Genomic DNA, 25,205 nt, shown 5'->3' on the forward strand with positions numbered 1-25,205 from the left:
ACAGGGGTGTACTGAATAATTACATAGCAAAACCAGGAAGGATACGGTCTAAAACTGCAGGGCATTGGTCAATGTGATATATGACATATTTAACCAATTAAAAGCAAAACTAACATGATCACCTTAACAACATAGATGGGCAGTAAAGTTCAACTCTACTCATTTGTGATAAGAAAAAAATCATAAACTAAGAACAGAAGGAGAGAACAAAGCCCACCTGGGCCAGCTCCACACTTCCAGTCATAGCTGCAGATGCACAGCCAACCCACCTAACCAGCTCTGATGGGTGAGCTCCCCAGAACCTCATCCACAAGTGTCATCCCAACACTGCTGGGCCTATCTCTGGCCATGCAGTTCCTGCTTGGATCTTCCCTGGTAACAAATCAGGACTAGAAAATATTTATACTGAATGAACTAACATGGGTCCAGAAAGACAAATGCCACATTTTCTCCCTAATTTGTGGATCCTAGCTGTGAATCTTTAGATATACAACTATGGTTCTCACTCCTCATGAATGAAGATTCTTTTAGCAGCAGATGGAAGTAACATGAATAAATAAATGACCCAGAGACTGATATTGGGATTCAAGTTTCAAGCTGAATTTCAGAAAAGCAAAGCAGCTGGCCACTAGCTTCTCACCTCTACCTCAGGCTGAATGGGCTGGTCCTGTCTCCACAAGCTCTCACCAAGTCTCAAACTATAACTTCTCCTCAGCATGACTGGAGAACAAATGCCTTTCTGAGACCTTGCTTCGGTTTTGTATACTTCCCTAATGTCGAAATTAAAGGTGTGAGCTATAAGTCTCTTTTAGATTGATTCACTCTTGTTTGGATATGAGTGGCTTGGGACTCGCAGAGATCCATCTGTCTCTTAATCATGAGTCCTAGGATTAAAGGGATGTACTACCACCTCCTAGCTTCTGGCTACTGGGATGAAAGGTGTGTGCCTGACTTTTATGGCTTGTGGCTGACTTTGCTTTCTGAATCCTCAGTCAAGCTTTAATAAATCATAAATAATATATCACTACAGATGGAGATGCTTACAGATACCCACAACTGGTTAAAAGGCAGATGAAAACAGACAATGGGTTACCCAGCCTCAATTATTACATCTACAATGCAACTCCTGCACTGAAGGCTCAGTGAAAATCTCCAAAGAAGGGAGAGAAAGACTATGAGAAACAGAGAACCAGCATGTCTGACTCAAGATACTGTCTTCTGTATATGACAGGGAAGCTGCAACCATAAAATTTTAACAATATTCTGACCTAAACAAGACCTGCATAATGACAATACCAAATGACAGTCAATGACAAGAGGGGAAATCTTACAAGGGCCTCTTCTGAGATGAGGAGCTACAACTTGTTCATGGTGGCTAAGGGAAAGAGAACCACTCTTCTCTAAGGATAACAAAGAGGTTATCCAATCCCAAGTGGTCCTCCCTAAACATATATACATAGAAGCAATACAAAACAGACTCAGCACATTGTGTGTATCCATGTGTGTATGTAAACAAGAGCTTAACTGAGAGGGAACAGAGGATGTGTTAAGGAGGGCTCTGAGGTTTCCTATGCTTAGAATACCACCCAGTGTTTCAGTCAACTTAAAGTTCCCTGCAAGATGGAGGACTCTCAGTTACAGCACTAAGTCTGCTTACATGACTGTAAGTGAGCCACCACAATTAAATGTTTTCCTTATAAGTGTTGATATGGGCATAGTGTCTCTTCATAGCACTAGAAACCCAAACTAAGACAGCATCCAAGTAGATAATCTACTTAGAAGTAAACTTGGCCACTAAGTGCAAGACTAATATACTATAGACTATGAATACTTGCATATACAGATAGAACTTAACTTCGACCTGGATAAATGGAAATACATCCTGTATTCATAGGTTGGAAGTCTTAACATGGCTAAAAGGGCAACAGCCTCTAAATTGATCTATAGATTCTCTGCAAACCTTATCAAACTACATCTGCCTTTTGTAGTAGTCAAAACAATCCCTACACATAACCAAGTGATGGGAGTTATAGTTCCTTATATCAGAACTTACTGTAAGAAAGTTTGTTTGGTCCTAGAATAAGGTTAGACATGGAGATGAATGAAACAAAGTAAAGATTTCAGAAATAGATACAACTAGGTCCACCAGTGAGGTTGGACACCTACCTCACGAAAACCACAAAATAGATGAATCAAAGATCAAAATGTAAAAGCTAAAATTATGTAGCACTTGGAAGACACAGGTGTAATGTTTTATAACCTTGGCATGCACATGGCCTCTTACATATGACACAGAACTCACAAAATTAACAAAACAATTACAATTAAACTGTGTAGCATCAATATTTTTAAATGTTTATTGAAACATAATCAAGAAAGAAAAAATAAGCAGCGCACAGAACATAAGGAAGTATTTGCAAACCATCTACATGATGAAGGATTAAGATCTGGACTAGATAAAGAACTCCCCACACTCAACAGTAAAAGTCTGAAAATCTACTTTAAATTAAAAGTCCAATGTAAGTGATTCATAAATTCAGAAGGTAAATCAATGCTCGTCAAAAGCTTGATAGAAGTTAGAGGGTGTTTAACTGGAACAGTTACAAGTTTCTTTCAAGGGCAATTGAAATAATTTGGAATTATAGAATAATTTTTATTCTCAATGATACTGTAGAAAGAACTCATTAATTTGTCAGAGTACAACAATAACACTATTTTGTGATAAATCAAACATGGTTTTAAATAGAAAAATTATTCCAAAGAATTTAGTGACTCTATTGTTACATAATTCCTTCAATTATAACCTACTTTTTATGTGAGCAAATCTCAAAGTTTACAATTCCGGTAATGAAAAGCAGCAATAGAAATGTTAACATTCCTATTCCAATAACAATAATCTTCCCAGAATGTGTAGAAAAGATCTACCTGTTTCACTGACATGTATCTTTGTTAGATTTTACACTATATGTCTAAGAATAGTTCTTTTTAATTTAAAAAATATTTTATTCATTTTGATAATTGACAGAGATGGGTACTTATAATATTAACACAACACAAATTAAATATTTTAACTTTCAACTTGCTTTCATATGTAATCCAGGAACACGTGCTCAGTGGTCTGACCCTCCCACATCCATTATTAATCAAAAATAAAAATAAAAATAAATGCCCCCACAACATACCTAAAAGCCAATGAGATGGAGGCAGTTCCTAGCCTGAGGGTTCCTCTTCCCAGGTGAGTCTAGTTTATGTCAAGTTGACAGGAACTAACTAAGGTAGGTAACTAACTGGCACAATTACCCATCATAACTATATGGTAAAACTCTACAGCTCAAGACAGCACCACACAATTTGGCTGCTGGATTCAGAGAGAGCAATCTCAAACCAACCAGGAAATCCCTCCCTTGTAACTTGCTTCCACAGTGTCTGGAGGTGCTATGCAAGCTGCCGAGAAATAAAAGACAGCATGGGCTCAGCTACTTCTGGACTCTGCATGCACAATACTGACCCATCAGGCAGCGCATGTCCATTGGCGCAATAGTGACTCAACTCTTCGAGGGTAACTGACAGGTTTTGATTGGGTTTGAGTCCCATACAGTGGGAGTGAATTTCATGCTGGGTTCTGAAGTTCTGGTCAAAAGGCCATGGCCAGGGAAGTCCTAAGGCCCCATGGTAGAACCTGCTGTTGTTATTTTGCTAAATATCCATGCTGTCAAGTTCCCTTGTAAACATCAGTGTTTATACTCTAGACAAGGGCTGCTCGCAAGCTTGATCAGAACAGCTTCTTTATGCAGGGGACAGCAGTCAAGGAGAGATACATGACTGGCAAAGTTCTGAGCCACAAACCGGACATTTACATTAACCCCACCATCACCAAGTCTCTGGGAACATGAACTGGAAAGAATATCAAGATCTGGAAGATGGAGGAGAGATGTGGAATGCTGTCCTCTGGACATGACATTGCTGATACAAGCATAGTCCCAAAGCAGCCAGAATCCGGGCATGGACCGTTAGATGATCTTCATGGCACTGCCCCATTCAGAGGAGCTATTAGCTCCTTATCACAGGGAAAGGGAGAATTATTATTCTACTGAGGGTGTGGCCAGTAGTAGGTTTCCTATGCTCAAGTGCATGGCTGCACACTCATGTATTTATGTGAGTTTAACTGAATTTATTGGGTTATCAAAAAATAAAACAGCAAAAAGAGACATGAGGCTGGGAGGGGGCCTGTTAAGGGAGATACAGAGAGAGTGGGAACGTGGGGGCAGCATGGCTGCATTACATATTTTGTTGTGTACATGTATGAAATTCGTTAAAAATATTTATAAAAGCAAAGAAAAATGGAAGAGATGGAAGAAATGCATCATGAACCACATTCCCATTTTTCGTTTGCAAAATCAGTTGAGTGTTGCCCATTGCCAGTTACTATTAGGCACAGCCCCTATCTAGGAACTGTTATCCAGAAGCTCAGCTATAACGTTAAGTAACATCACCCTTTTGGCCACCTACTTGGGCTAGCTCTTAATCCTCCCAGTCTTATCTGGTGCCCAGCTCCATGCCTTTGCAACCCCCCCCCCGCCCTGCTAAAAAAAAATCACTGAACGTTTTTAATGAATTGCATTGCATTTGAGGATTTTCCTGGTTTATCTCCAACTTTCCCAGACCTCCAGCACCTGTCTAGAGCTACCTCCAGCTATCTTTTAGCTTTGAGCATGGGTGAAAGCTGGCTCCAGAACCCACAAATGAGTCACTGGTGGCACGGGGTGACAAACCAACTGGAGTCTACTAGTGTTCAACTTTGTCTAATCTTGGCATAACTCAAAAGAACTTGCCAGGACTCTAGAGATTTCTTGGACATGGACTTTAAGAAAAGGGGTTTTGATGAAGAAGCATAAATGAACCAGAATCCATATGGATCAAATTTTCCTCAGATGCACATGGGTCTAATAATTAATAGAGAGAAGTGCTTTAGGCAAGCATTTTGGCTTTTATCAAACCCCCAAATACTTAGGAAAAAATAGTTTGATAGTTTCGAGGAGTCCAAACTTTGATTTGATGTGCCCACAATTAGTATCTCTTGATGTTGAATAAAAATGAGAACTATTTAGTTGTCACAGGAAACCAACAGGATTTGCTCCAAAATTACATGAATGAAAGAAAATGATACAACAAAAAAGTTCATATTTGCTTTCTTAAATCCTTCTGACATTCCAACAATTTTACTATACTCCATTCCAGCATATAAAGCATTTTCTAAAGAAGGTGATTTCAGCTAAAAAAAAGAAAAAAGGAAAAAAAGAAAGAAAGAAAGAAAGAAAGAGAGAGAGAAAAGAAAAAAGGGAAAACTAAAGGGAACCTTTGAGGTACATGACCATGATAAGGCCAAGTGCTTTGCAAACGCTCCTGTCAATTCACAGATACATGGTGGTCATCAAAGAATGGCACTATGCGGAGGGTCCTGGAAGGTGTTTGGTTTGTTTCGATGTTGTCATTTAATTCATCGTAGTGTTCCTGTGTCCCTGACCACAGTTCTAATTCTCGCTTTTCAGTAAAGCGATTGCATCCTTCTGGGTGTTTAGTGGAAGCTGGAAGTTTAGATCATATGACAAGTTGGTATGTTTGCATCTCCAGGAGCTACCATAGATGAAAACAGTGTCTAACTCCTTCTGTGTACATGTGCCCTCTCTGTATCTTGAGTCCCTTTTTTTTAAAAGCACTGTGGTTTGTAGATTCGAAAGCTCCTGTAGAAAACAGTGCTCACAGAATTGTGCAGACAGTGAGTGTAGGAATTTAGTATAACCCTGAGCTAAATATGAGTAACACACGTCTACTACACAAAATGATTTCTAAATTGTGTCATCCTCTAGAGTCTAGACACTAAAGAAGCTGTTGAGTTTTGTCCTAATTATCAAACATAATTCAATAGGTTCAGTTTCAAAATACACTGAACATGAAAACTTTCTAAAGAGACAAAATACTTTATTCATAAAAAAGAAAACAGAAATACTGTTGTAGGGAATTGGCCCTGTTTTAAAAAGATAGATAGAATGAAATTCCTTACCATGTCTAATAAACATAAAACTTGGAGACTGCTGAAGGATTCATTTCGCATTCTTTCCTGACATTTTCTCTGGCATGTGAGCCAGTGGTGGCTCATGTTGGAAGGCCTTACCCAAAAGCTTGGGGGTTCTTAAGGCTGGGGGAAGGTCAGACTCCATGGGCAGGGAGTACTGTGTAGCAAGCAAAAATGGTTGCTTGGAGACTCTTATGTGTAAGCCCTAAATGGAATTGAAAGCTTTCAGCTCACGCTCCCCGTACACCCACACAATCTGTCCTAGAAGACAGCCGTGTAGGTTGCCTGAAGTCCGCTGAAGTCATATTAATGATATGACCCTTTATCATGGGTGTTTATTTATAATCGGTGAGCTGGGTTACTGACAATTTGGCCATTAATTTGCTGTTTATAAATCATGTTTCCCATGTGTAGTCACCATAAGGCTTTGACATTCACAGCGGTGTTGAAAGAAAGAGTTTATTAAAGAAGGCAAAACAAAAATGATTGGTCTGTTAAAACTCACCAAATTGCATATGTCAGCCTAGAAGTAAAATTCTGTCTGTTAAAAACAGCGAAGGGCCTGGAGTACGGGTAAAGGAACAAAATGTGCCGTGTGTATTTACTTCACACTTGCAGCAAAGAAATCTAAGTATTCCAACCCCTGAAGAAACATAATCCGAAGTTTATATCAGATGGTTTATGGGAGTTTATTGGAATATACAGCAGGGTTCATGTCCTGTGTCACAGGTGAAACCCGTTTGGTGGTGATTTACAAGCCTCATGTGCCAGTGTTACTGGAATTTATGGAGCGCAGATGGTCCGGGGAGGCCTGCTGACTTGAAGCTGGATCAGGACCGACGCGCTGGGTGTTATCTGCTCTGGGGATTTCAGGCTCACGTCCCGAAGTTACCCACTGCCACATTTCTGTCCTGAGCTGGGAGACACCAGAGATCCTTACGATTTTATGAAAGCGTCCTCATAATCTGCAACTGTGGAGGGGGGAAAAGACATTTAAGAGAGAAAACCATGCCCCGTCCCCGTTTGCCCTTTGAAGAAGGGTGCTGCCGCTCTCTTAGCTTCCTGGGGGTACTGCTAATTGGTAGTCGACTTCTGACCTTGGTAAAAAGAGGCCACAATGACCCATGTTTTACTGTGTCCACATGATGCATCTCTACTCTTTATAACTGAAAAGAGAGCCACGGTTATAAAAGCGCCCCCAAAGCCGTCATGCCCAGGGATGAACAACCCAACAATGTGCGTTTCTTACGCGCCCCCCTCCATATGGAGACATGTGATGGTGTGAAATTAATAGTTGTGGGCTACAATGCAACAGACAACATGTTTCTCAAAAGCGTTGTTTCCTCAACGCTTTAACTCACAAATTAAGACGCTTCTGTTGGTGTGGAGCTCGCTCTCTCTCGGCGCCTTCGTTGAAGGTGTGTGACTTCTTCCTTCTGGAGACAACTCGAATTTCACAGTGCAGCTGACTGTCCTTTGACAAGGAGGGTCTTTTAGAAAGAAAGAAGAACCCGTGACGGGCGTGGCGCTGCCAGACCTCTCTCTCTTTATTGAGAAACTGCGTCGAACAACCCAGCCGTAGCTAACATGTATCTCTAGGTCTTCACTGCCTTTGAGCTCCGCCCCCGCCCCCAAGGATCCCAGCGCTCCAAGCAGGCACCCTCACAGTTCTTGGAATAGCAGAATGAACAAGAAAGTTACTCTTTGCCCATTGTTTCCTGATTCAGCAGAAATATAAGACCCCAGGTCCAGGCAAGCCTTGTCTACAAAAATGTCGTGGGTGGCCACATAAGCACTTCTGAGTGTCCCAATGGCCACTCTAAAAGTAAAGGAAAATCGATAAACTTGGGTGTGACCAAGATACTGCCATGTGGTAAACAATCAGTGTGATTTCGTTTACAGTGCTTTTTTATACTGCATTTTCAAAATTGAGGATGAGCTTGACAGGCAGTGCTCTCTGTTCACACTACCCACACTCAGAGGGCTCAACGGTCACCCGTGGCTTCTGCATTGGGTACAGAGCTTGTAGGCTATTTCTGCTATGAACAAGTCCCTTCAGAAAGGCTAAAGCAGGTAACATCCTAAATGACCTTTTCCATAACAAGTAGCCAGGCACATGAGTTTAACCACCCCCCCAAAGGCATGCCTGTGCTTGTGTGCGTAGGGTGTACATATATATTATTTTTGTCTCAAGCAAAGGAAAATACAGAATCAGGAGGAGAAACAGAAGGAGGGCTGTAATGGAAATAAAATCGACAGCCTCTCAAAACTCAGGTGGCGCTTTCCTTTTCCAGTTAATTACGGTTTTAATTACATGGCTTCTTGCGACTCCTTGATACCTAATAAAGCAGACTCTGTGGGGCAGCCAAGTTGGGTTAGCTTGAACTGCAGCTGTGAGACTCAGCGTGAAACATAAATCAACTTCTTAAACACATTCCCAAGGTGGGTGAGAGCTTTCTCTTCCTGTTTGCTTGTAAAAATCCCATCTTTTCACCATTGTTGGTGGAGAAATGATGGAGGCCGCCTATGGATTGAATAATAGCTCTGTGTTTTTGACTCACTTGGCCTGGCATACATTTTACCTCAGATGAAATAGAATAGCATAGTATAAGATTTGGGACAGTTTTCCCTCCTTCAGTCTTACAAATAATATATATGCCTAGATATTAACTATTTCATTTGAGCAAATAAACACCCATTCAGGAAAGCAAAAACCAAAAGCCCTGGAATGTACCAAGAGTTCTGGTTTGAGTATTTGGAAGCCTCCCTAACATAGTGAGGGATGCATTTTTTCAGAAAGGAGCTTGTGGGGTCAATCAAGTTCAAACAAGGTCAAATGTGTGCGACTTTGCATATATACATACAACGGCACAGGGGCTCCGCTGCAATAGGAATTGAAAGGGAGGGGAGCATTCCCCAAGTTCTCATTGGCTGAAAACCCAGCAGCATCTGATGGCATTATGAGCAGCTTGCAATTTAGCCTCAGCAGCCAGAAAATCTGCAGTTGATCAGCTCTGCCATAACTAGTAAATGTCACCATGGTAAATGTGGGTTTCAATGGAAGGGCTTGCAGCGCCTAGTGATAATTCTGCTGGGTCTCCTTCTGCCCTTCCTCCATGCATACAAAGAAAGTGCAGCATATGGTGTTTGCATGTTATCACAAAATATGAGATATGGGGTGAAATAAATTGTGTGTGAAGGGGGTTTAGCCCATAATTTCTAGTAATTTCAAAACCATGAAAATGGCTTTTGAAGTAGGAAAGAGAGCTTCTCTCCTCAGAGGGAACTTCAAAACGCATCACATGCTATATAAACACAAGTAAGTTTACCTTACAGGGGCCTCCCTTTTTTATCCTCAGATTCCTGGCTAATTGTCAGTGATGTCTGTTCCAACAAGAACTTTCTTTTTCAGACCTGAATCACTTGAATCCAGCCTACTGGCAGCGAGGTTCTGTTGTACATAGGAAAGTCCAGGGAAACGCCAGCAGGGAAGGTGGGTAAAGGGAGGGAGTTGCTCCCCATCAGTCTTTGTAAGAAGGGAGATCCAAAGTTGGTAACCAACTGTTGCTCCTCCCAAGCTCCCTTCCAAATTCTGAGTCCTAAAAGAGGGTTTTCATATTGCCAGAGATTGCTATTTGTTCGGATTCTCCCGTTAGCCATTACAGTATGCAGATGCTTAGACACGCCAACGGTCAAACCCGTAGGCCCAGGCTAGAAGGTGTGGTGTGATTCTTGGGGAACTCTCTCTCCTGGCCACTCCTGACCCCTGACGGTTGGTGCACTTTGACAGGTACATCTAAGACATATGGGCAGGTGTACATAAACTGTGGGGAAGCTTGCACGGGATTCATTTTTGCTTTAGCAATGAGGACATAGAAACTGGCTTTCGGAAGCTGTTGCTTTATTTTTTTACTGTAACCACAGCAGCTAGTGGCTATGTGCTGGGTCCATCCTTTATTAATATAAATGGGGGTTGCTGTGCACACTGGTCAACAGGTATTTGCTGAGTCTGCTCCTATTTCAACTCCAGGGAACTGGTGAATCAGCCTGAGTCCCCAGCCCCGGGCCTGGCATGTAGCTGGTGTTCAGTAACTATGAGTTGGACAAATAAGGTACTGGAATGCAATTAGACTTTTCCTGTTTTGGGGGCAGATAAGGCTGCAGTGGGGATTCAGTGTGCCAGTTCAGTATGTCAGGGTTGAGTGGTACCAAGACCTGCAGATGACAACATAGACCCTCCTTGAGCTCCTCGGCCTCAGTGCTCCAGCCTCTCTCAATGCTACTGAGATTGCTTTCCCTTTAACACCAAAGGAACTCCCTTTGAGGTAGCGGGATGGGGATAATGGCATGGACATTACTGACATCTGACGCTCTCAAAAAGCACTTGACTGGTCCTTTTCGTTAATCTGTGTGACTGCCTTGCACCCTGAACATCATTGCCTTCGCTGTACGCATAAGGACACTAGGGTATAAAGAAATGAGGGATTTACCTCAATTCAGGACACTGAGAACGAACATATTCTGTTTTGACCCATGTTGTGAAACCTAAAAAGTAGGTCCTGTTTGTTTGGTTCTTGTTTGTTTTCATAGCACTGGGACTTGACACGGCCTAGGCAAATGCTCTACGTCTATGTCTGAATTACATCCTAGCCCCTCTGTTTTTTTAACCTCCATTTGAGACAAGGTCTCACCAAGATGCCCGTGCTGGCTTTGAATGTTCTCTATAGCCCTTTCAGGACCTGAACTCGAAATTCTCCTGTCTTGGTCTCTTGGGTATTCAGGGTCTCAGGCTTGTCCTTATTGGGTAGTGTTTTTCAGTGGAAACATGGGACATATGTATGACTTCATTGTTTGTTTTTCAAGACATGGTCCTTCTGTGTAGCCTTGGCTGTCTGGAAACTTGCTTTGGAGACCAGGCTGGCCTCAAACTCACAGAGACCCATCTGCCTCCACTTCCTAAGTGCTGAGATTAAAGGCCACTGCCTGAGCACATATGACATTCAAAAAAATGTCAGTTTGTGGAAATACCTCTGTCTCTAACATTCACGGCTACCTTCCCCTTGGTAGCTAGCATCTGTAGTTTCTTTAGTATTCATAAGGAAATGTAAGTTTTATATGAGCATATCCACAGAAACTAGCACACACAAATAGGAGCATAATACCGTTATCCTCTAGGAATAGCTTTCCTTTAAGACTTATAGTTTGATAAACTTTTATACAAAAATTTCCATCACATTTGGGGCCATATAGTTGGATTGGCTTCTTGGTTTTGTTTGTTGCTTTGTGAATACACTGTATTTTAAATTTCTCCACTACTAGGTATCAGTTTTTAGGAATTTGATATTGTGAAAATTTTTGAAATTAATATCCATGTGTCTTCCAACAGACATTCAAGATTCCTAAAACTGTCCACCCCATTGCCCATGAATGCCGACACTCCCTGAGCTGAGGTGACAGATCCATCGCCAGATTTACCCTTCACTATCTGTGTAATGTGCAAGGAACCCTTTGTACCCACTAACAGTCAGGAATCCTCCCTTCTTCCAGAGCTGTTTACAGGTAAAACAACAACTTTCTTGTGGATAGGTTTCCCGTTAGCACATGGCAATCAAGTTGGAGCTTGTGATCAAGTCCTAAATCCAACAGTGTAATCCCTTCCCTTGCTCAGAATTTCTAGATTGCATTGAGGATTTGGATGGAAAAGTCACAGTTAAGTCTTAGGCACACTGACTTCTCAGTCTTCCTTTAGGGAACATGTAGATCTAGCCTGGGTTTGTGGCTATCTCCCAACCACAAGGTAACAGCAGCCTTGGGATAAAGTTAACAGCAGAAAGGGAACGGGGGGGGGGGGGCAGAGTAAATGGTTCTAGATAATTTTATTAGGTGGCAAAAACAAGCCAACCCAAGCTTACCCACTTTATTTCCCGTTTATGGGAGCTAGTAAGTCTTTCTGTGGCTTGAGTCTGTAATTAAGTTCGAATCCGATTTTTATGTTATCAGCAATTGAAGGCGTATTAAGAGACAAAATTAGACAGCAATGTAGACATTCCTGTAGATACACAGTTTATATTTGTGTTTCTTAAAGACAAAGTACTGTGCTAAATACTTCATAAATAGTACTTCTTTTAATCACGACTGCACTCTAGCAAAGTTGATAGGACAGCACACATCTGGAGGACAAGAAGAAGCTTGAGAAATTTTGGAGTCTGTTCCACGTTGTTGCTAAGCACCAGGGAAGGGGAAATCCCACAGTTGCAAAGCTTTCGCTTAAAACAGCTCGTATCCTCAAGCCCTGACTCCTGTGAATATGCTTTTCTAAGCAGTGCCATCTAAGATACCTTGGAGGGTAAGTCCTGTCTTTAGTGCCATGCCCTAGCAGATCTTCCTGTGTACAAAGCACCCCAAGGCGCTCACTGTCCCACCCAAGGCTCTCACTGTCCCACCCAAGGCTCTCACTGCCCCACCCAAGGCTCTGACCTCCAGAGCTTTGTGCCTGTCTTTCGCTGCTAAGCATTCCCTCGGGCTAAGTCACTGATGTGTGCTCTGTGGCACGCAACAATTCCTCAAGAGATTATTTCATTTTGCCAGAAACTTTCGTAGTCTTCACCCAAAGAGAGGACTAGAGCACCCAGGTACCGTGTGTACTAGGAAGTGGAGAAAAGGGACTTGAAGCTGTCTCCCTAGGTGAGGACATTTGCTATTTCAGGAATATAAGGACATCAAATTCACGTTCTATTAACTGGAAATTGTAACGTTTATTCAAAGGCTGGTAAGAATCAAGAAAAGCTCATCTACACAGATGAGACATAATCACTAAGAACATGGCTTTGCCGTCAGAAGATAATGAGATTTTCTTTGAATGTGCAGAAGTGTAAATTAATAAACATGCACACATACACTTGCATATGTGTGTATATTTTGCATATATATAAAATACCAGTGGCATTTTTTCTGCCTATCTGATTCATTTTCAGAAGAACAAAACTCAATTCAGCCATTTCTGTCCATGCCCACATTTTTATCCATTTGGGGCTAAAATATCTTACAGTAAGTCTTTCCATGTAACATTACCCTTATGTCTATGTCTTATTTGTATAAATGGAAGAAGGGAAGAGTGGGAGGAACAGAAAAAGAAAAAGAAGGAAGAAGGAAAAGAAAAAGAAAGGAGACTCAGAGACAGGTAGGGAGAGAAAATGAAGAAAAGGAAAAATCTAGTTAACATAAAAATAATTGCTTAAGCATACTTTAGGAATAAATATGAAAACTGCAATTATATTTATTATTTTTCTTTTCTGAAATAATTTATACAATGTTTTATTATGTGGATTTCCATCAAGAAAAAATAAAAGGACCTCACCAATAATTAATTGTGCAATTAAAATCACACACCTGAATCTCGTACAAATGTTTAAATCAATCATTTTAAAGGAATTAGTACACGGTTTCTTTTCCAGATGTTCCAAAATCAAACAAATGTGTTAATTAGCATATTTGGATCTGAACTATATTTAAGTCTCTTCCTTATAATTCCTGTTTTCATTTCCAACCCAAGTTCTTGAATGAAAAGAGGCCAAAATCTTATTTGACACCAGTAACTATCATTGAAAGAAAGGAAACACATGGCTTATGAGTCGCTAATTAGATTTAAATTACAAATACAGTATGCACCATTTGCATAAATTGGTAAAAATCTATCAAAATAAAACTTCAAAAAAATTAACCTGTTGAAATAATAATGAACACATTCATAAAAATATCCAAAACCAATTTTTGACAGTTTAAACCATCATTACAAGACAGCTTTGTGGTAAAGGTACCATGTTTTGATCTCGTGTGTGACTTAAGGACACAGCACCAGCGTATAAAGATCTCTGCTGTTAGTGAATGGCCAAAGGTGATGCTGGAGTCTAAGACCCCCAACTTCTTGGCCTGCTCTATTCATCGCACAATGCTCTATCTCCCAACACGCCAAAATAGAACTTAAGGAAAATCTGCAAGGAAGACAGGCAGGGAACATTCTCAGATATGAAAGAGACTGGGAAGTTGTGGAGCTGGGTGTGCCTGTAAGCTCAGCACTCGGGAGGCGGACGCAGGAGGATTGTGAGCTGGAAAGCAAACTGGACTGCACAGGTACATTTTAGGCCAATCTAGGCCCTTAAACAAAACCCTGTCAAGAAGGAGAAAGATGAAGCAGGAGCAAAGGAAGGAAGGCAGTGGAGAGAAGGGAGACAACAGGAAGGAGGGAGAAAGGGGAACTGTTTGATCTATGAAGAAACACTGGGTGGATGGAAGCCTATAAGCTTTAACGGATATTTTATTTACTTCCAGGTGAATCCATCTAAAAGTGCTCCTGCTTTAGTAAAAAGTGTTTGATGGCATGGCAGGGGTGAAAGGATGAAGTCTTCTAAAGAAACCCGGCACGTTGGTGAACTGAGACAAGCAGTCAGGAGGGGCACTCCACTGCCACAGCAATAGCCATGGGAACATTCCCTTCCAATGCCATTTCTTTGAGAAGACTGATGAGGCTGCTATCAAAAGTCACAGAGCAATTATCAGGATTGAGAAAACAATCTACATACAGGTCCAGTGTCTTGAATTCCATTGATTCTCTTTTTAAATCTAGTACATGGGTCAACTTCTATAAAACACAACAAGAAAGAAAAGATCCATTGCCAGCCTTGAGAGTGAATGAGCTCAGACACCAGCTAGGAAATCCTTACATCCAAATCCCTTCTTATATCCAAATGGCTTACAATGTTCCTGGAGAGTGAGATCAGGAGAACTCTCTTGTGAAGCAGCCATGGATCCAAATCTAAGTCTGACTTTACACAGACTTGGCAAACAGTGAGAACTTCAAATCCTTCATGCTTGGCCATCAAAATGACCAAAAAGAGTGGGGAATCTAATAAGAAGGTCTAGAGAGGAAAGTGATGGCTTCGTTCCCTGCAAAGGTAAAAGAATGATGGTTGCAAGGTATATTTATGTTTCAAACTGAGACATCCGGGGGTCTCCATTTAAGGGGACTTAACTGGTCACATAGGAATTAATAGGGGTAAGTAGAGAAAACCTAACCTGGTAGTTCTGATTCATCTAATTCTTATCCCCATAACAAAATGCTTGAGTTGTCTACAGGAGGAACTGAGTTGCAAAGATGAGCAGCTCCAGGGAAGCAAGAGAGTTGTGGGCACACCCCTTTAATCTATTTTCATTTTCATTGCATCTGTCCGTGTGCTAATGTCTGGGAACCTCAGTGTCTCATACGCCCTCCAGGAGCAAAAGTCTGTGAAAACCCTCAGCCTTTCCTGGTAGAATAAGCACACAGGAACTCTCCAAATATTCTGATGTTTTTACTATGAAAGTTCCAATTTAAATGATGTCAAAAAATAATCTTCTCAATAAGCAAAAGCTGGGATTTCAATTAAATAAGTGGGGATAGCAGGGAAAATTTAAGATATATAGATTTATTTGCTTTGTGAATATGAACGATTGTCCTGGATGCATGTGTGTCTGTCTGTGCATCAGATGCATGCCTGGTGCCTACAAAACTCAGATGTGGGCATCAGATTCCCTAGAACTAGAGTTGCAGACAGGTGTGAGCCACCATGTGCATGCTGGAAACCGAACCAGAGTCCTCTTCAAGAGCAACCAGTGCTCCATCTCTCCAGCTCCACAGCGTGGTTTTTATAGAGGATTTGATGGCTAAGTATCGGGTTCTCTAAACCATCTTATAGCAATGGAACACTGAGAAAGCAAGATTTGGAACTCAGGGAGAACAAGAGGCAGCTGAGATTCTGTTCCTTCTGTGGCCACAGTGTTACAGCTGAGCAGAGGGAGTTACTTACAGTGACTGTAGCCACAATGTTACACCTGAGGAGAGGGAGTCACTTACAGTGACTGTAGCCACAATGTCACAGCTGAGGAGAGTTACTGACAGACTGTAGCCACAATGTCACACCTGAGGAGAGTTACTGACAGACTGTAGCCACAATGTCACACCTGAGGAGAGTTACTGACAGACTGTAGCCACAATGTCACAGCTGAGGAGAGGGAGTTACTGACAGACTGTAGCCACAATGTCACAACTGAGGAGAGTTACTGACAGACTGTAGCCACAATGTTACAGCTAAGGAGAGGGAGTTACTGACTGACTGTGGCCACAATGTCACACCTGAGGAGAGGGAGTTACTGACAGAATGTAGCCACAATGTCACAGCTGAGAAGAGGGAGTTACTGAGTGACTGTGGCCACAATGTCACACCTGAGGAGAGGGAGTTACTGATGGTGAATACAAGAGGGGATTTTCAGGCATTTGTCAGGCAGTGGTAACAAATATTTGAGAAAATGGGGCAGGTGGGGGAATGGTCCTGGGACATTCGAAAAGGCTTGGAAAGGGTTTGTCAGACTCAAGAGAGAAAAACTCTGTAACTGAGAGATATAATAGAGAATCCTCAAAGGTAACCACTCTAGATTGAGTGGACAGCCTTGATGACAGCCTTACAGTGACTGTACCCACAATGTCACAGCTGAGGAGAGTTACTGACAGACTGTAGCCACAGTGTCACAGCTGAGGAGAGTTACTGACATACTGTAGCCACAATGTCACACCTGAGGAAAGTGTGTCCTCTAGACTGATTAGGCAGCTCTCCACGGTCCCTCTGATGGCTTTCATCGGGCCTTGGAGGATACCTCAGTGACAGGACTTGCTTGGCACTGTAGGGTACATGTTGCTTACAGAATCTAAATGTGAAAAAGAAGAAGGCACTCGACTGAGTTTGGGAAACTGACCGCAGACCTCTGAGACAAATGTAAATGGCAGAGGCTGAAGAACAAGAATGGAAACAGGGCTGGTTGGTTCCTAGCAGAGTGTCTCCACAAGCCAGGGCCTAGAGCCGGTGCAGTGGGTCAGAGGCCCCAGCCCAGAGAGACAATCACTTGCTTTACTGCTCTGCTGTTGTCATTTGAGTCCTAAATAACTTTTGAACATGAAGCATCACAATTTCATTTTGCACTCAGCCCCGCAAAATGCGCTGTGGGTCTTGATCTCCTGATACAGCACCATATAATGTCAGGGGTTTCTAATTCCTGAATCTGCTACCAGCAGAGCACAAAGAAACACAGGCAAGTCAAGGCTGAGATTCAAAGGGATGGATTTTTTTTCTACTAGGTAATAGCTTGGCCAAGGATTTATTTTCTCTTCTTCACTAATATTATATATATTTAAAGTCATTATGGCTGTGCTCTGACCTGGTGCAGTAAGAGACAGGGTTGTAATCACCAGGGCAACAAGGTAGAAAATGCCCTTCAACTCCTCTGGGCTCCATACACATTAATCTCCCTGGGACGGGGAAGTCTTTGTTAGAGCTTGGAGTTCTAATGCAGTGACTTTTTAAAAAGGGGACCAAGCAGACTTGCTAAATTGCAGGAAAAAAAAAACAGCCCTGACCTTGCTAGCCACCGAAGCAGGTAAATGTTTCATATGGAAGGAAGTCGCTGAGAGGTGGGCCTTGGGACTCTGAAGGATAGAGCTTGCAGAATTGCTTCAGATTATGACCCTGCTTAGCGCCAATCCTCACTTCAGCAGCAGTCTGGCAACATCTTCACAAGGGAAGTGATGCTTCTGTAGCACAGGAGGTCTGTAGAAATATATTATGTTTCAATAAATAAGTAAGATAATTAAAAATAATCTCTTCCATATCCCCAATTCAGTACTAAAATTAAACAAGCCTGTACATATTCCAGAGACAATAACTGAAGGGGAGGGAGGCAGAGGCTCAGATGAAAATAATATAGAGACATGCAAAACTACTATTAACTTGGGATAGATAAAAGAGTGTCAAAATTATAGCTTTTGGTAATGTTTAAGTTGAGACTGTAGTAATCTGGATATAATTGTACTTGGGCATTCGTTCTTTGTTGCAAGAAATATATTAAGAAATAAAAAATAGAGTCAGTAAGCTCACAATGAGAAAACAAACCTTCAGGGGAAGCGCCAGCTCTTTGAAAAGATGCATGAAACCCACCAGCACTAGGCTACCAGTCCCACCCCCAGGGGCCCTGCTATCAAGCTTATGAACCGGAAGTGAAGGTAGGGATTGTGGGTGTTAGCTTTATACATGCTGTCTGTTGGCTGGAGGGGTCATTTATACAGAGGAACGAGGAGGACCTGAACATGGCGGTACACATTTGTATTCCAGCTGATGCAAGATCTCGAACTCAAGGACAAATCTGGATTACACAGCAATACCCTATATGCATATATAAGTCAACAGTCAACAGAGGTGAGTTGGGAAGAAGCCATGTGAGGGTCCTGCCTTGCTTATCACCTTTAGGATGGATACTCAACTGATTGACTCACCACAAATAGCGCAGAGGACCATACTACAGTCACACGGCTCAGTGGGGACCCAATCCAGCCATCACTGGCATAGTTGCAGGATCCACCCCATGCAACCTCCCTCAGAGGAAGAGAGGCAAGTTATCTATTGTGCTATACTCATCTAAATGACTCCAAGGCCCCACTGCACCAAGACCTAGACCATCTTCTGTTCTATGATGCCAAGAGACTCCACAATGAAGGTATCTAGTAATGCCAATCCAAAGACTGATAGTTCTTAGACACTATCTTTGTGCTGCTTCCAAGATCATTACAATCAGTTTTGACCATCATTTCTATACCCACACAGTGGATGGTAATTATTTGACTCTGAGCAAAACCTTCTCTACTAAGAAAATACTCCAGGAAAACACGGTCTTATCATGAGAAACCCAAATGTTGATGCATTTGGTTTTATGAAATCGGCATCCCCTGATGATCTGTGAGAGAAAAAAACAGCCTTTGACAACCTTTGTTAAATACAACTAACTGTGTGAGAGGGTTTGCTGGTTCCCTGAGGCTTGACAAACACAGTACTAAAGAAGTGATCTGTCCTCCCAAAGCGATTGGCCTGTCAGCTCAGGGCTCTTTGGGGGATATTCTCAACATTAATATCAAAAACAAGGTTTTGTAATCCCCTCAGCTCTGCCTTCCTGTGATGCCTTCTGCCCAGGTTCATGTCTGCTGTCCTACACATTTCTCTGAACAGAGTTATGGTGTCAGGGCTCAAAAAAAAATTCCCCTGTTCCTCATGAGGGCAAAGTTAAACAGCTGGGCTTGACATGATGGCTGCATTGGTGCTGCCAAGTCCAAGTCCAAGAATGGTGACAGGTAATTCAAGGAAGAAAGAGGAGCCCATGTAACTACATTAGGAAGAGGGGAGGTAAAACTAGCGTCAATATTCTGGATGTGCTATGGAGGTGGGCTCTGAGTTCAGGCCCTTGTCCTTTGTAGACAAGAAGCAGTAATGTTTCCCAGCAGAAGAGAAAAAAAAGAAGATAAAATTTTCTTTAGAAATAATAAACCCGGTGTTCATTAGGATTTAAAGAGACAGCATTTATATTGCAATAATTCTTCTGTTCTTTCAGATGAATTCAATATATTTCTCCTAAATGTGCCTCTTCTGAAAATAAGATAATTGACTTCAGAGAAATTTTACTTGCAAATGAGATTACTTTCTCATTTGTATTTTATTATTTATTTTTGCTTAGTTCTAGTCAAAAGATCCTATGAACTATGAGTTTTAATTTATAATTAAATAACCAAGTAGCAGCAGAACAGTACTAATACGGTTGGCATAAATTGTGAGTATTTTAAATAAAGGAGTGCACTATGCAGAGACAAAGCAATATGAAAAATAAAGAGCAACAACAGCAACAAAAAAAAAGAAGCTGGGCAGCGGTAGTACACGCCTTTAATCCCAGCACTCAGGAGGCAGAGGCGGACGGATCACAGAAAGTTCCAGGCCAGCCTGGTCTACAGAGGTGAGTCCCGGGAAAGTCAGAGCTAAACAATGAAACCCTGCCTTGAAAAACAAAACGAAATATGTTTAGGCTGAATTTTAGATTCCAATTTGTCATTATCATATTCTCAGATAAATTCTGTTAAGTATAAAAATGTGAAGAGTGGCATTTTAATTAAGACTGTGTTACGGCCCTTGAGACGTTTTTGGTGGGACCCTAACAGACAAGAGCTAGTCATCTAAACCAGCCATCTAGTCACATAAGGATTTCCTGTGTCACCAGTGGCAAGGTCATAGCTTTGCTTTAAACCATCCTTGACACTCAAATATCTGGAGATAGTACACTCTGACAGACATGATGAATAAGCCCAATGGTGTGTCCTGTGGGAATTAGAAACATGGACACAGCTTCCACGACTCAGTCTTGGGCCTCTCAGCAGCGGACTTGGTTCTGCAGTGAGTCAAAACCAGTAGGAGGTATGTCTTTGTGTGCGTGTGTAAAATGTATTAAAGAAAGAAAGAGAGGGGAAGCATACAAGGAGAATCAGATTGTGCTTAAGGAGCTGGCTCTCATACCATTTGGGGAAATAAACCTAAAGTTTACCAGCAGGCTAGAATTTCAGGCAAGAGCCGGTATTGCCATTTTGAAGGAACTTTCCTCTTCTTCGGGAAATGCAATGTTCGCACCTAAGGTCTTCAACTGATTATATGTGGACCACTTACTCATACCACACAGACACATCTGCTTTGGCTAGTCTGTCACTGTAAGCGGCAGGGACATCTGAAGCCTTGCCTTCATGGGGCACTACAGTCTGTTTTTGGCCAGACATCTGTGCCCACAGCCTAGCCAATCTGGCACACGAAGTTTATTTTCACATGAGTTCTGGTCCTTGATCCCACTGACAGGTCACTTAGCATCCCTACTGTGGCTAGAGACAAGGGCTTCTCTCCCCCAGTTTCCATGTCTATGTGAGATTGAAAGTCACTCTCTCGGTACTCACGGACTCATCCCTGCCTCTAGAAATGAGACTGGGAGACCTGACTGCTGAATCTAGTAGACGTCACTGAGTGTGGACACCCACATCCTTCTGGTCTATAAGGCCTTCTGTTTGGGACCTCCCTCTCGAGATCTCTATGGCAGTGCTGATGAACTTGGCTGCCAGAGCTCTGCTTAGCAAATGGACCTTTGATCTGGTTGCCTCCTTTTGGGCTCAGGCTAGGAGCACAGCATGTGAACACTTAATCACAGCACAACATTTTTCTCTGGCAAAGCTGCTATTGGATTTCTATCTCTATGATGTTTCTGTTCATTCCTGTTGCTTTAGTGACTTAAGGAGGAGACAAAGTTGTAACTCATTGCCATCCCCGAATGCTCATGGGTGTCCCTTCTTAGGATATGCTCTGATTGGTCCATAGCCATCATGAAACAGTCATGCATAGTGGATCTGGTCTTCCTTTGTGATCTGATAGTACAGAATGAAGCCTTGTGGTTCAATCAGAGACCAGCAGGGTCCATGCTTGGAGACCTTGACTGTATCCTTTGGTCTCCTGTACCCTTAGGTTTCTCATTCACAAAATAGAGCCACTCTCAGTGACTTCCCAAAGACATTCTCAGGGTTAACCCCTATGAGGTTATGATTCTAAAGCATCTAATGAAAATGCCACACCATTACTAGGTGCTTAATAAACATAACAATACCAACATCAGGCAGCTCAGCAACTGCAACAGTTTCCCCTGGGTATGAGTCCTTTCCAGACAAGTTCTCCACCCATAGTCTGTGGTCACTAAAGGAACCTTTAGCTCTGCAAGAAGAATTTTAGACCTCATTAACTTCAGCATTGGACCGTTTGCATCTGTTACCCAATGCAAGCCTCTTCTCCGGCTCCTCACCCTGAGTCTTATTCTCTAATTCATTTAAATCATCCCACCTGCATGACCTGATTCTTGACATTCTGTCTCTAAACTCTTTGGGAAGTTTTTTTTCTTTGCTATATAAATTGACCTAAATTATAATTCTTTCAAGGTCTGTTCTATCTGTAATAATCATATGAGCAGTCTCGTCAAACTAAAGCTCTGTTCATTTACTTATTCAGTAAACATTGTTGATCTTGTTACTGTATAAAAGGGTCTGGCATGGGAACAGGAAATGCCCAGATGAAAAATCCAGTCCATACTCACAGAAGTTTTCAGACTGGTGGGCAACATGTTCAATCAACAGGTAAGAAAAAAAAAAAAAGATTGGCAGTATGTTTAGTACTATAGAAGAAAAATACTTGAGTGCTAGTTAGGTACACATGGGACCATCTAGCTCAGCCCAGAGTACCTCACAGACTTCCCAGAGGACAAGATGTTGGAGTTTAACCTAGAAGGAGGATAAATTGATCTGAGAAAATGGAACAAAGAACAGTGGAAACACCATCAGAAACAATCTACCCAGAGCCAGGGCATGAGTGAGGGTAGACAGCAAAACAGACAGTGTTGGGGTCAGAGCTCCAGGTTCTCACTGGACAGTGGACCCTGAAAGCTCGGGAGAACCACCAAATATACTTACATTCACTAGCACTGAAGGGTTTTTATGCAGAGAAACAGCAAAATCTAATTGACCTTTAGAAGGATCGAGCTGACATTGGGAGGAAGAAGACATCCCTTTTGAGAAAGTTTTTAAAGCCCCACAGCTGAGGGCAAGATTATTAGAAACAATGGCCATGGCATGGAACCTCTTAGTGTGAGCACTAAATTTTAAAAAGTATCACGAGTGCATGCCTTATAGTCCCAGCACTCAGGAGGCAGAGGCAGAGAAATCTGTATGAGTTCAAGGCCAGTCTGGTCTACAGAGAGAGTCAGGACAGCCAAGGCTACACAGAGAAACCCTGTCTCAAAAACCCAAAAAGAAAAACATACATATGTATGTATATATGTATGTATGTATGTATGTATGTGTGAGTATGTATGTATCACAAACAAGACAGGTTGAGATCCTCTCAAATTGAGAAAATCAATCAGCTGAGTCACAGACCTAAGGCTAGAGGGGATCCCACAGTGACCCTGGAGGAGGTCTCTACATGAGTGCACCTAGTTCATGTGGCACACCTCTTTCTCAAGATCTCCAGGAGACTGGTTCTAGGACTGTCTTGTCCAAAATCTGGCATGTTCAGTTTCCTGCTTCGAATAACAGACTCGCATACAACCTGCTCACATCCTCCTCTCTGCGTTAAATTATCTCTAAGCGATTAATAACATCCCAAACAAAATTGTTATACATAGTCATAACGTTATACGTAGTGTATTGTTTAGGGACTAATGACAAGAAAGAAGTCTATGCATGATACATGTACGGTACGTGTGCAAGTATTCTAAGCCCAACGATAATTCCCCTCCGCAGCTGGTGAACTCCACGGGACAGAATCCGCATACAAGTAAGAAGGGCCCTCTGCATAGCCGCGGCAGCTGAGCTGGGGAACTGAAACGACCATCCCAGTAGCGGAGTCTGCAATAGACGGTAGCTGGAACCATGCAGCACTGGGAGGAACCCGCGGAGAGAAGAGCCACTGAAATGAACACATTGCCCTCTGTTTGCTTATGCACAGTCACTTCAACAGTGGCCCTCCTTTGGCGCAAAACAAATCTTTCACTGCACATTTTGAAGTAAGAGCAAAGTGAGGCATTCAACCATCTCTGAGGTCCCCACCCCCGCGGGGTGGAGGGGTGAGGGGAGTCGGGTCTCAAGTGCTCTGGTCGATTCTGGGATATCAGACATACAAATCTTCTAATGAAAATGCAATGGCCCTTGAGCCATTCTGGCTCCAGGATACTGTAATATTCTCCTTTATAAGGAGGGGTGAGCCAGAGATGAGCCTTCTAAAAAGAGCAAGGAAGGATTCTTGAACACAAGGAGCCAAGATTCTAGGACAACATGAATGTGAAAGCTGTAAAGACGGACAGAGCTATTCTTTTGTCAAGGAATAAAAGGAAATTCGATGGCTCCCAAGCGTTTTGATTTATTGTTAGTACAATAATGGCTATTTACAAAGCACTTATGTCATGCCAGACATTATTTTCAAAATTTACCGGGAAGCCCAGTAACTCTGTGAGATGGATACTTTTATTGTTCCCATTTCACAGGTAAGAAAACAGAGGCACAAAGAGGTGAGTGAGTGGTAATCCATTCTCACTATCAGCTGAAACCAGGGAGCTTGCCTTTTAAGTCAACACCAAGGAAAATTGCATTTGGGTTGCATTATGCTTCTGTTGATATTATTAGCAGCAGATTCAAATGAGATTTTGAGTAATTTGTTTTGAGTAGGAAGCATATGCCTAGTTCTTAATTCACACTTCGGGGAATTTTAATTTCTCATTGTGCTTTCGTGTGGCCTGTATTATTTGCACAAGCATGATTAGAATATCTAAAATAAACAGTGGCTTTTAGACAAACAGCTGCCTAGCAGACAATCTCAGAGAAAGTTCACACTGAAGCCCCTTTCTCACAAAATATCTCCCATCTTATATAGGAATTTATTTCTGTTTTTTTTTATGAACTCCAGGACTCAGAAATAGACATATTTATTTGGTTTGGCCTTAGTCTGGTGTGTTGTGCTTGGTCTATTCTTTCTAGTTTATTGTATCTCCAAATCTTCTACACACGAACCAGAGACCCGGTGATGGGGGCACTGGAAAATCCAAACAAAAGATAAGCACCGGCTCTAAGATCCCTTGTAAATGGGCGCTTAATGAAGTAGTTTCTTTGGGAATGATTGGCGTTTGTGATGCCACCAAGTTACACACCACAGTGATCATCATAGCAGGAGTCCTTTGCCTCTAATTGCCTTAAAAATCTGATTGCTGCTTTGCATAGTGAAACAAAATAGTTTCTTGCTTTGAAGTGTGAGCGTGATTTTATTTTATTTGTATTTTTCATCATCTTTTTATTTTGCATGCCAATCCTAGTTTTCACTCTCTCCCCTCCTCCTGCCACCCCCTCCTTCCCCTACCCCCTTACCCCTTGTCCATTCCTCAGAGAGGGTAAGGCTTCCCATGGGGAGTCAATGAACTTTGAGGCAGGACCAAGGCCCTCCCCCTTAAATCAAGACTGAGCAACATATTTCTCCAAAGAGAATGGGCTGCAAAATAGCCAGCTGAAGCACTAGGGATAAATCCTGGTCCCACTGTCAGTGACCCACAGACTGTCCAAGTCCCACTACTGTCACCACATTCAGAGAGCCTAGTTTGGTCCTATCCAGCACCCCACCCACCCACTGTCAGTTCAGAGTCAGTGAGTTCCCATTAGCTGAGGTCAGCT

The 25,205-nt window shown here is 42.1% G+C and overlaps 2 long non-coding RNA genes across 2 annotated transcripts; one reads left to right on the forward strand and one right to left on the reverse strand.

Annotated features, from left to right (window-relative positions):
* Positions 1-6,743: 6,743 nt before the first annotated feature.
* Positions 6,744-17,701, reverse strand: LOC121134704. Its single transcript, XR_005871827.1, has 3 exons — positions 17,517-17,701; positions 7,435-7,563; positions 6,744-7,044 (listed from the first exon to the last, which is right to left on the reverse strand). It is a non-coding gene; the product is annotated as an uncharacterized LOC121134704 (long non-coding RNA).
* LOC121134705 lies at positions 12,224-23,885 on the forward strand. Its single transcript, XR_005871828.1, has 3 exons — positions 12,224-12,419; positions 14,402-15,024; positions 23,292-23,885. It is a non-coding gene; the product is annotated as an uncharacterized LOC121134705 (long non-coding RNA).
* Positions 23,886-25,205: the final 1,320 nt, after the last annotated feature.

The sequence above is a fragment of the Mesocricetus auratus genome, unplaced genomic scaffold (assembly GCF_017639785.1).
Source record: "Mesocricetus auratus isolate SY011 unplaced genomic scaffold, BCM_Maur_2.0 Super-Scaffold_100029, whole genome shotgun sequence".
NCBI lineage: Eukaryota > Metazoa > Chordata > Mammalia > Rodentia > Cricetidae > Mesocricetus > Mesocricetus auratus.